Source organism: Kogia breviceps, chromosome 1 (genome assembly GCF_026419965.1).
Source record: "Kogia breviceps isolate mKogBre1 chromosome 1, mKogBre1 haplotype 1, whole genome shotgun sequence".
NCBI lineage: Eukaryota > Metazoa > Chordata > Mammalia > Artiodactyla > Physeteridae > Kogia > Kogia breviceps.
Genome location: NC_081310.1, coordinates 104,856,004 through 104,869,247, shown reverse-complemented (window position 1 = coordinate 104,869,247; position 13,244 = coordinate 104,856,004). Strand labels below are relative to the sequence as shown.

Here is a 13,244-nt window from a genome sequence, read left to right as displayed (position 1 = left end):
CAAATACAACAAATGACAGTTATACTTTATTTTTATTATTGTTCAGAATGATTTTATTTTTAAACATTATGTATACACTTATAAGTGTACATATGATGTATTTTGTGTACGTAGATTAGGTAGCTGTTTTTCAGGACAGTAATGCCTACCAGAAAATTATTTTCTGCAAAAGTGTGGAAGATTTAAGGTCCTATTAAAATCATTTTTGAGAATGTATCAAACCTATATAACTATACAGTTTGGGAAAAAAATGAAAGCCTGGCTATTATATGACTTGATTTAAATGATGGAATTTGAGTAACATAATTCAGTATTTGTGATTAATATGCTTCTTGGAACTGAGCTTTCAAACCTTTTCAAGTTCATCAAACACTGCTTTCATAGGCACTTGGGTGGATAAATTATATTCTTCTAAATTCCTTAGAATTGAGAACATTAGAATTAAACTCTATCAGTTTAGTACTAATTCTACATGAGCCAGATCCCAGTCATTCATAACTAAAATAGTGAATCCCTCAGCCTAGAATAAGAAAGGAAACACTCAAATAAGACATTTGGGCTGTTATAGAGTACAAAAATATAGATTGGCCCTATATTTTTTTACTTAATCTGTCTAAATCAATTAGACATTTGAATTGTGGTATTGTATTTCTGGGAAGCTTCATTGCTTTCTATTATCCTCATGACAAAAATAAACAATTCCTTTTGAAATCGTGAAGTAAAATGCCTCCCACTGCGTTGACGTTTTGTGCTGTTCTATGCAAGAATATATGTGTAATAAAAAATGAGAAATTATGGATCAAATAATGATGTTGGAGCCATTACATCAACAATAGAGAGCGTTTTGGATGAGCTCCAAATATCGTCACTATTGTTTAATTTTAGCCCCCTTATGCATCTGCCTAGACTAGTGTAAAAGATAATAATTTCACCAGATAGATATAAAATGCACAACTAAAATTACATGGCTCTATTATTGTGTTTACATGTAGAACTAAACCCCCTTTTTTCCAGCTGACTGAGCCAATGGAGTATTTTGTCCATTGAGCTCCCTTGCAAATTCAGTGGGCTGATGCTCATTTCTTTGTATGTATTTGGTTATTTTGTACCACGGTAGGAATAAAGTAACTAAGAAGAGGCATGAATATGTTTGCTCTCTAATGAATCTGTTCTTTACATCTTGCTCTCTGCCTTTCACACACAATTATGGGCTTTCAAAACAAGGGAGAGCCTTAGAGGAAGTCACAAAATGCCAATTAAAAGAAATGGACAGAAGCTGAGTGCCAAATCATTCATTCTGGGAAAAAGAGGAAGACAAAGAGAGCTATGCATTTCAGCCCTCTTAGCTAAAACATCTTCTGCCAGTAAACACACTATAGGATCCTCAACTAGAAGGAGATTTAGAAAGTTACTCAGTCCAGGACTCTGTGTTTAATTCAAAACCACTTCTCAGAGAAAATTTTCATGTATGATACTAGCCCCCCACCCCCCTCCCAAAAAGTAAGAAAAAAGAACCAAGAAAATTCTAGCCAGAAAATTTTATTGCCTAATTTATACCTAAAGTAAAAGTATTGTAATTTTGAAAGCTATGATTTGTTGGTGGAAAGAAATATCATATTCTTTTGTTAAGTCATGGATTGCAAGACAAAACTTTTGTCATTTATTTTCTTTGAATGCAAAGCATTGCACTCTAAGTAGGGCTGAACAGGATCTGCCTCTCCATCACTGACAGTTAATAATTAAATCAAACATTATATTCAGCAATAGAACATATGCATCAGCTTCTTTCAAATTGCATTTCCTTCCTGTTAGGTCCATTAGTGTAAACCAGACTGCCTTTAGAAATCCCCTTATTGCTGCTGTCTTTCAGCACAGTTCCTGAAATGGATAATGTGGTACATATTATGGGCAATTACACAGAACTCCCCAGCGATAGGGCTTTAGAGTTACAGAATGAAACAGCTGGAACTACAGAGCTATAAGCTAATCATAAAAAAAGAAAGTAGTTAAAAAAATAAATAACCCGGATAAAGAAAAAAAAAAAAACAACACGAGAGGTTCTATAAAACGATTGCTTTTAGAGAAACTGTCTGTACCTAGAAGAATCTCTAGGGTTCACAGTGTAAAACTATCTACATCTAAACATGTTATTTTTTTTAAGGTATTTTGCTAAATTTTTCACACCCATGGTGTAAAAAGCATATAACAAACTGCTAGCAAATTTGAGGTACTGGAACCTGACATTTTTCCTCTCCAACTTTATCAGTGTGGTGTTTTCATATTAGCACATTGTGAGAAATCTAGTCTTCTTTTTCAATTTTATTTCCATGAAAACATATATGGTACTAGAAGATGAGTTTTCTATTCATTAAATTAGCTACACGCATCATATTTTCATCTTGTTATTTTATGCTTGTGCTTGGGTGTGCAGTACTCATGCCGTAGAGATAAGAAACGATATAATCTATCTCTCCAGTTGGTTTGGGGACTGCGATTGGAGTGTTCTGCTTGAAAAATCAGACACAAACATTAGACATACACCTAAGGGAAAAGTTTCATATTCTAAGGGGAAAATACATGTTCTGATTTTTTTCCACCATTTAGGGAAGAAAGTAATAATGGGTTTGGATGGCAAAAATGTTGCTTCGTTTGGTTGTAAGCAAAGTGCAGTTTTAACTTGTACCAATGAAGTGTTTTGAAAATTTTCAGTAAAATTACTTTATAACTTGAGAAATAATGGAACAATCTGCACGGTAACTACTGTGAAATGGAACAAAAGTGGGTGCAATTTCAGACTTTAAATATAGCTACAAAACTATTTTCAAATTTGTTGCTAAAGCAGTCTACCAAAATCTGAAGAAATTAAAGGCAGAATATTTGTACAACTCTTGGAGGACTGTTCTTTTTCTCTCTAAAGAGATGGATTACATAGTCATAGCCAGATTTATGTGGCTACTTATGGACCTTCATAAGGCTTTAGTAGCGAATATTTATTTCAGCAACAATAAAACGCAGTAGGAAGAAGTTGGACATAAAACATGCTATCTGCTTTGATATCCTTAACAGTCATTGTCTCCTACTTCCCTTAAGAGCAGTGATTCTTTGTTGCTAGTTTTGTTTTGTTTTGTTTTTCTTCTTCTTTCCAGTAAAAGCTTTATTATGATAGAGTGGAAGGAGGGGAAACAGAGATGTTAACAAGACAAAATGTTAAAATCAAAGGAAGACTATGTCTCCTCATTATAAAAAATAATGTTCATTATAACAGTGAAACCCTCATTTGTTTTTATTATTGAAGCTATATTGGTGACTGTACAGTATAATAAGTGAATATGCTCTGAATACCCAAACCTATTTGTTATGTAACAAACAAAGTTCAGGAGATTTAATTGGAGGTTATGTTTTTGTATGTCCCTGTTTTTCATAAGGAGGGACGTTGAATGGAGGGAGAAAAGACCTAATAGAAATGGCGTGTGTATTGGGCAGAGGAAGCAAGAAACTAGTAACTGATACTTAAAGAAATTTCTTACTTGCTTTTATTTCTATATGGATTTACCCCAAGGAGGAAAACACTGTTATCTGTTTAATATAAGAAATTTCCAGGGAAATTCCCTGTCAGTCCAATGGTTAGGACTCCATGCTTTCACTGCCAGAGGTCTGGGTTCAATCCCTGGTCAGGGAACTAGGATCCCACAAGCCACACAGCACAGCCAAAAAGAAAAAGAAAAAGAAAAAGAAATTTCCAGAACAATGTCCCTCTTCTTCATATTAAATAACAATTTTTAATCTAAATTTGTCTGTATTGTTTAACCATAAATATGGTTTGCATTTCTATTTAGACAATATAATAGCCCTTAGAACACACTCTGTCAGTTGCTGCACTTGACAAATATTAACTGATTTAATTCTCCTAACCATACTATTATTATCCTCATTTTTCTGCTGAAAAACCAAACCAGAGGAGTTACCTAAATGGCTGGTCACACAGCTTTATTAAATGCTGGAGCTGAGATCTGAACCCAGGAAGCTGGAGCGCAGAATCTGAGCTCTTAAATATTACTATATAATGCCCTCAAATATAGGCATTGTATTGAGACCTATAAGGTCCATAAATTATCAGATCTTAGAACACGCTTCTCAGCTGGTTCAAGAATGACTAGACAGAAATGAATCATGCATCCATGTTTGGAACATGCAAATCATGATTATGCAACATTATTTTGGTTACTATTGGAAAGCCTGTAAAATTCTCACAGTTACCTTAGACCTAATTCCAAAAAGTAAAAGGACTGAGCCCCTCTTGCTAATATCATGCTACATTTAGTTCATTGAGATGTTAATTTAAAATATTTTGCTTCATTCTAACAGTTATTCTCCAGACAGCTTCAGACTCTTGGCTGGAATGGCTTTGAAAGCATCTGGAAAAATATCTTCCAATAATCCAATGAACATGAGATATAAAAAAGTTGCCTCGTGATAAAGCAGCCTATCATGCATAATAAATTAACACCACATTCATATCTCTTAAAATTTATTATGTTTTGCTTCTCATCAAAACAGGTAATCACATGTATAAGTAGTATTTTTTAAATGAAAATATCAAAAGAAAATATAGCACAATATTTGTATGATTTTGAGTTGAGTGAGCATGTTATAAGGGAGCCAAGACTCTCAGAATTCATAAAGAACAGGATAAATATTCTTGAATACATAACCGTTTTTAAATGTATGGCAAAGATACCATGCATTTTTAAAATACATCGACTAGGAAAGCATTTGCCACCCATATGACATAGAAGGGGCTAATATAAATATTAACCAATATAAGGTGCTTCTTACAGTGAGGTTTTTTCTTACTGCATTATCTATACTAGTATTTCTCAAACTATATATAAATCAGCTAGAATCTTGTTGAATTGGAGATTGTGTTTCAGGAGGGATTGGGCCTGAGATTGTGCTTTTCCAATAAGCTCCATGTGATTCTGGTGCTGTTAGTTTACATATTGCAATTTGAGTAGCATTGCTCTAGACCATTCCAGTTCATGTGACAATATAAGTAAACTAACTGACTTCATATAAAATTTTGAGAACAAATTGTCATGTTTTTATTCATTGCAATTGTTTGAAATTGTGGTTACTTAAAAGGAATACATTCCTTTAACTTTGGATTAGAGAAAGTATTCCATATCCATATGACCTAAGGGTGAGATGAGAACTCTTTTTTCCTTCCTATCCTCTCTAAATCTAATTTTGAAAGAAAAATAATTTTAAAAAGAGGACACAACCCAATAGAAAATTGGGCAAATAATAGTAAAAGATAATTGATATGAAAAGAAGTTAAATGGACAATAAATTTAAGAAAGTATTTTTGATCTCACTATTAGTCATAAAATACAAATTAAAGGAGTAAGAAAATACCCATTTTTACTTATTATATTGGCAAAAATAAAAGAGTAAAAATAAAACTTTTGCTTCTGTGCAGATGTACTAGGTCATGGCAGGTCAGTGATCCTGTAAGTTAAAAAAAAAAAAAAAAGAGCTTATAATATGTTATATTACACGTAAAAGATGAGAAAATGGAGGCCCAGGGAAGGCAAATAAGTTTCCAAACTCACACAAATGATAAGTGAGTGAGCTGGGCTTTGAAGCCAGATATCCTGCCCTTAGATCTTAACTATTAAATGCTTCTGACTCTCAGAGAGGTGCTGATTATTTAAGAGGTCCAAGTGATTTAATTTATTACTATAGTGAGTACTGTTTAATCAATTTTTACAAATGAGGGTTAACTGGAATGCTTAAGTTCTAGGACTACAGTGCAGATACTAAAATAAATTCAAAGAGCATTGACTTTCATACATCAGCTCTAATTTATATACTCTCTATTTGATAGAAAAGCACACTGATAATCATGTCATTGTAAAGAAGAAAACAAAGCTCTAAACATAAAATTTATAAAATACTGTACTTTATATTCTAGAAAAAATTCCATTCAGATTAAAGAGTGAAGTGAAAAATAAATGAAAGCATAAAATATTGGTATCAAGTGCAGATATACCCTATGATTTCAGGATGGTGAAACCTAAAAGTATTGATAAAGAAGAAAACACGAAAGAATTAAGGAATCATAGATGTGGTGAGATAGAAAGAATGGAAGAAAGAAAACTTCTGTCTCAATAGTACCATTTTAGGTATGTTCATTTATAAATTATATTTACTCTTTTGAAAATAGACTGTTTACATTCTTGACAAAGTTTTCTCCATTAATTTATGCATTTTCTTATTGATTGATAAGAATATTTTATGCTAATAACATTAACCTCTGTCAAGTATTGTAAATGGTATTTCTCTGTTCATCCCTGGCCTTTTAATTTTGTTCTTAATGTTTTGGCATCAGTCCAACATACCTTCTGGTAAAAATATATAAATAGGCCCTCTATAAAAGAAGAAATATACAAATGTAAAAAGACATGTACAAAGAACATAAGGAAAAAATATTCAGTGTGACTTCTAATGAAAGAAATAAGAAAAATAAATTATTTTTTTCTCCCATTAGATCAAAAACAATTTCCAATAACGATAATGGCCAGTGCTGGAGTAAATTCAGTTACAGGTTAACTTTTACAGACTTATAGTTGAAATGTAAATTTGTACAGTGCTTATGGAATACAATTAAAGAATTTGTAAAAAACAAAAACAATAAAAAATTCAATCCCATAAATATCTTCATTCAGTGTGGTCAGGACCCTGAGTTATTTCCCAGATTTACAGATAAACATTATATAGTGTTGGACTTTACTGAGTTTAGGAATCCACAATAGAACAGAGTCAAGTGCTCAGGCAGATGTGGCATCTGTTCATGGCAGAATAAGTTATTCAAATAATCTTACGAAGACCAACTAAAAATTCTGGGTGGCATACAATAAAAGCATCTTCTTTATATATATATTCATATATATAGGTATATATGTATATGTATATATGATAGATTTTAAAATTTACTGCTTTAGAGTTGCACATAGTACTCTTTTGTAAATATATATATTTTGTTTACAGACAAAATATATACATTTTTGAGAAATAATTTGGAAAAAATTTAGACCTAAGAATAGGTTGAACCTAGATAAGCAAACAAGCATTCCAAGCCATGCTTTATCTGAATGTATTTGTACTAAAATTTGTACTAAAATTCTGTGAAACTGAGCTGTTGGCTTATGTCTTTCAAAAAATTGGTCCACTGTATCTAAGTTGTTAAATTAATGTGTGCAGAGTTATTCATAATATTCCCTTATTATTCTTCTAATGTTTGTGGCATCCATAATGATATCTCCTCTTTCATTCCTGATACTAATAATCTGTATCTTCTTTTTTTTTTGTCAGTCGCTCTGGAAGTTTATTTTACTGATCTTTTCAAAGAAAAAGTTTTTTCTTTCTTTGATTTTTCCTCTATTGTTTTTCTGTATTCAATTTCATTGATTTTTAAAAAATTTTATTTGTTCAGTTTTGGCTGCATTGGGTCTTCGTTGCTGCGCACGGGGTCTCTCTAGTTTCCAAGAGCAGGGGCTACTCTCCGTTGCGGTGCACGGGCTTCTCAATGCCGTGGCTTCTCTTGTTGCGGAACACAGGTTATAGGCGCGCGGGCTTCCGTAGTTGTGGCTCACCGGCTCTAGAGCACAGGCTCAGTAGTTGTGGCACATGGGCTTAATTGCTCTGTGGCATGTGGGATCTTCCCGGACCAGGGCTCGAACCCGTGTACCCTGCATTGGCAGGCGGATTCTTAACCACTGCACCACCAAGGAAGCCCAATTTTATTGATTTTTTAATCTTATTTTAATTTTGTCCTGCTCCTGCTTGCTCTAGGTTTATTTTGTCCTTTTTTTAGTTTATTGAGGTGGAAGCTTAATGAATGATTTAAGCCTTTCTTCTTTTTTAATATAAGCATTTAGTGCAATAAATTTCTTTCTAAGGACTGCTTTAGCTACATCCCACAGATCTTGGTATGCTGTGCTTTCATTTTCATTTACTTCAATCCTTTATGAGTTTTTTAAAAAAATGACACATACCCACCATTATAGTGTCATTCAGAATAGTTTCACTGTCCTAAAAATCTTCTGTGCTCTGCCTATTCATCCTTCCCTCTCCTCCAACTTCTGGCAACCACTGATTTTTAAAAAAATATAATTTTATTTTTTATTCAGATTTTATTAAGGTTATGATGAATTCATAAAATGAAATTAGGACATTTTCTTCTTCTTCTTTTTTTTTTTTTTTTTTTTTTTTGCGATACGCGGGCCTCTCACTGCTGTGGCCTCTCCTGTTGCGGAGCACAGGCTCCAAACGCGCAGGCTCAGTGACCATGGCTCACGGGCCCAGCCACTCCACGGCATGTGGGATCTTCCCGGACTGGGGCACGAACCTGTGTCCCCTGCATCGGCAGGCGGACTCTCAACCACTGCGCCACCAGGGAAGCCCCATTTTCTTCTTTTTGTGCATGTTAGTTTGAATTATATTAGAATTGTCTGTTTTTTAAAGGCGATGTAGAGTTCATCTGTGAACCCATCCCACCCTAATACCTTATAAAATAATTGATTTTTAATTACCTTTCCAATCTTTTCAATGGTAAATAATTGATTTAAGTTTTTATATTTTTCCTTGGTTAACTGTTAGTAATTCACATTTTACTAAGGAACCATCCATTTCATCTAGATTTTAAAATGTACTGTTATAGAGTTGAACATAGTACTTTTGTATAATGCTTTTAATTAATGTAATCTGTGATTATATATTTCATTTCTCATTCCTGATTGTGCATATTTTTCACTATTTTTTCTCTTTAATCAAGTGCATGAGGAGGTTACTTAAATATATTTTTAATTGAGGTATAATTGACATAAAACATATTAGTTTCAGGTTACAACATAATGATTGAATATTTGTATATATTGCAAAATGATCACCACAATAGGTCTAGTTAACATCTGCCACCATACATGGTTACAGAATTTATTTTCTCATGATGAGAACTTTTAAGATTTATTCTCTCAACAACTTTCAAATGTGCAATACAGTATTAATAACCATAGTCACCATGCTGTACAATGCAGCCCTATGATTTATTTATTTTAGAACTGGAAGTTTGTAAGTACCCTTTGACCCCCTCCACCCATTTCACATGCCCCCCCCACCCCCACTGCCTCTAGCAACCACCAAGCTGTTCCTGTTTCTATGATCTTGTTTTTTCATTTTTTTCTAGATTCCACATATACGTAAGATCATACAGTTTTTGTCTTTCTCTGTCTGACTTATTTTTCTTATCCCAATGTCCTCAAGGTCCATCTATGTTGCTGTAAATGGCAAGATTTCATTCCTTTTTATGGCTGAATAATATTTTATGGTATATATCTATCTATCTCTATATATCACATTTTCTTTATCCATTCATCTGTTAGTGGACACTTAGGTGGTTTCCATGTCTTGGCTATTGTAAATAAAGCTGCAATGAACATGAAGGTGCATATATCTTTTCAAGTTAGTGTTTTTGTTTTCTTCACATAAGTACTCAGAAGTGGAATTGTCACATCATATGGTAGTTCTATATTAAATTTTTTGAGAAACTGCTGTTTGAAATATTGTTATTTTTAGAGAACAAGTGTTTGGATTTATTTATTCTTTCTAATGAATTTTTTCTTTTATTAATTTCAGCTTTTATTATTTTTTTTGGCTGCATTGGGTCTTAGTTGTGGCGCACGGGATCTCTTCGTTGAGGCATGCGGGATCTTTTGTGGTGGCGTGTGGGATTCTAGTTGTGGTGCGCAGGCTTCTCTCTAGTTGTGGTGTGCAGGTTTTCCCTCTCTAGTTGGGGCACACAGGTTCCAGAACACGTGGGCTCTGTAGTCTGCAGCACGTGGGCTTTCTCCTCGAGGCGCGCAAGCTCAGTAGTTGTGGTGCACGGGTTTAGTTGCCCCATGGCATGTGTGATCTTAGTTCCCCGACCAGGGATTGAACCCGTGGCCCCTGCATTGGAAGGCAGATTCTTTACCCCTGGACCACCAGGGAAAACCGCAGCTTTTATTTTTATTACTTATATGTTTCTAAGTTTGGGTTGATTAATTTGAGTCATTTTCTAATTTCTTAGAAAATTAGTTTTAAATACAAAGTTCTTTTATTTATTTTTACTTAAAAAAATAAGTTTTAGTTTTTAGAGTAGTTTTAGGTTCATAGCAAAATTGAGCAGAAGGTACAGAGATTTCTCATATGCCCCTCGTTATGCACAGTATCCTCCACTATCAACGTCCTACACCTGAGTGGTATATTTGTTATAATCAATGAGCCTATAGTGTTGCATCATTACCACCCAAAGTCCATAATTTCAATTAGGGTTCATTCTTGGTGTTGTACATTTTATGGGTTGTGAAAAACGTATAATGATATACATTTACCATTATAGTACTATACAGAATAGTTTCTGAGGTATAAAAATCCTCTATGCTCAGTCTATTCATCCCTCCCTCACTAAACAGTTTACCCAAGGACATCATGATTGCTTTAGGGTTTTGGAAATTAGGAACAAAGGTACTACAAACATACTTGTGCAGGCTTTTGTGTAGACATAAGTTGTCAGTTCCTCTGGGTAAATACCAAAGAGTATGAATGCTGGATCACATGGTAAGAGTATGTTTAGTTTTTTAAGAAACTGCCAAACTATTTTCTAAAGAGCCTGTACCATTTGCATTTCCACCACCAATGGATTAGAGTTCCTGTTGTTTCACATCCTTACCAGCAATTGGTATTGTCAGTGTTTTGGATTTTCACCATTCTAATAAGTTTGTAGTGGCATTTCATTACTGTTTAAATTTACAATTCCCTAGTGACATATGGTGTTGAGCATCTTTCATATGCTTATTTCAACATATTTTTAAGTTTCACTTGAGACATCCTCTTTGACTCATGGATTATTTTGAAGTGCGTGTCTAATTTCCAAACCTATAGAAATTCCCTCGGTAATTTTTTTAAATTTTTGATATCTAGTTTGATTCCATTATGGTCAGAGAACATTTTTCTGTGATCTTAATTTTGTAAAATTTGTTAAAGTTTGTTTTATGACCCATGATATGTCTATCTTGGTGAATATTCCAAGTTTGCTTAAAAAGAACGTGCATTTGTTTTTGTAGAATGACACATTCCTTAAATATCTATTATGTCCTATTGATTCGTGGTGTTCAGTCCTTCTACATACTTGCTAATTTTATGTTGAATGGTTCTATCAATTACTGAGAAAGGGGTGTTCAACTTTCCAACTGTAATTGTGGCTCTACTTATTTCTCCTTTCAATTTTGTTAGTTTTGCTTCCATATTTTAAAACTCTATTGTTGGTGCATACTCACTTATGATTTTTGTATCTTCTTGGTGAATTGGCCATTTTATAATTATGTAATGACGCTTCTTGTCCCTGGTAATTTTCTTTACTCTGAAGTCTACTTTATCTGATATTACTATAGCCACCACAGCTTTCTTTTGATTAGTGTTTGTATAGCATATCTTTTTCCATTCTTTTACATTTAACCTACCTATAATATTTCAAATGATTTTCATGTAGACAGTATATAGCTGGGTCATGTTTTTATATACATTCTGTCATCCTCTGTCTCTTAATTATGTGTTTAGAATATTTATATTTAACGTAATTATGGATGGTCAACCTGGAAACACTTTACACTCTCCATGTCTACAGCACCTAGAGGGAGAGGTGAGAGGCACCACTCAGTGCAAAGTAGGCATGATCAATACTTTGCCCACAGTCTCTTTGAATGCAATGCCTGGTAGGGAAGAAAAGTAGCATAGGCAGCCATTTCATGGTTTCTACCTGGAGTAGGCCAAGTTTAGTCAACATGGCTCTGTTCTTTTTTCTGGTCCTTTGGCTACAAAGATCATGTTTTTTCTTTTCTTTTTTTTTCCTTTTGGCTGTGACTATGTCATTTTTGGATTTGGGGCCTCTCTAGAATCCAAGGGGTCATACAAAATAAAATGAAAACAAACCCAGGGAACTCACCTCCAGTCCTTAGCCAGCCTTGCCTTCTCTCCACATTTCAGAGTCTTCTGAGAGTTGCCATTTGTATTTTGTCTAGAGTGTTAGTTTCAAGAAGAAATATAGTGGATCATATGGTAGCTCTATTTTTAGTTTTTAAGTAACATTCATACTATTCTCCATAGTGGCTGTACCAATTTACATTCCCACCAACAGTGTAGGAGGGTTCCCTTCTCTCCACAACCTCTCCAGTATTTATTGTTTGTGGATTTTTTGATGATAGCCATTCTGACTGGTGTGAGGTGATAACTCATTGTAGTTTTGATTTGCATTTCAAATGAATTTATTTACAAAACAGAAACAGACTCACAGACTTAGAGAACTAGAATTTATGGTTGGGGGTGGTGGTGGGAAGTGTGGTGGAGAGGTGGGGAGGGATGGTTAGGGAGTTTGAGATTGACATGTACACACTGCTATATTTAAAATGGTTAACACAAGGGCCTACTGTATAGCACAGGGAACTCTGCTCCATATTATGTAACAACCTAAATGGGAAAAGAATTTGAAAAAGAATATATACATGTATATGTATAACTGAATCACTTTGCTGTACACCTGAAACTAACACAACAGTTTTAATCAACTATACTCAGTATAAAATAAAAGTTTAGAAAAAAAGGAAGAAATACACTGGCATGAGTTTACCCCATCTTTTCTGGAACCAGAAGTCTTTCTGGATTAAAAAAAAAATTACTATGTTCAATTAAATTGATTATTAGTGTAAATGATACTTGAAATATTCCTCACACAAATAAATTATTCATAGTATTGGACTTTACCACTTTGTTAAAAATATTTTCCTTGACTGAAATTTAAATGAACTTTAAAATGATGTGAATCTTTGAAGAAAATATAAAATCCATATTTTATTTATCAGAATATGAAATGAAGGGAGACTTATCCATTGAAGTGAACATAAGCATCGAGGAAATTGGGTTCTGGGGGAAAGTTTTGGTTTTTATTTTATCTCTTTCATTTTCAAGGGGCATATTTCAGATTCAGAATTCACTGGAACATCTATGTAGCTATGTGCCTTATTTTTGACCTGGCATTAGTTCCCATATTATTTCGGTAGTAAATCTTGTTGTATAGATGCAATGACTTATTACTGAGTCTAGTTCCTATGTACAGTATTCGTGGCACACACTGACTGTTCAATAAATGT

At 33.8% G+C, this 13,244-nt stretch overlaps 1 long non-coding RNA gene across 2 annotated transcripts in view; it reads right to left on the bottom strand.

Annotated features, from left to right (window-relative positions):
- The window catches only part of LOC136794469 (uncharacterized), a 543,465-nt gene that overhangs the window by 126,184 nt on the left and 404,037 nt on the right, over window positions 1-13,244 (bottom strand). The gene's annotated exons all lie outside the window — the stretch shown is intronic.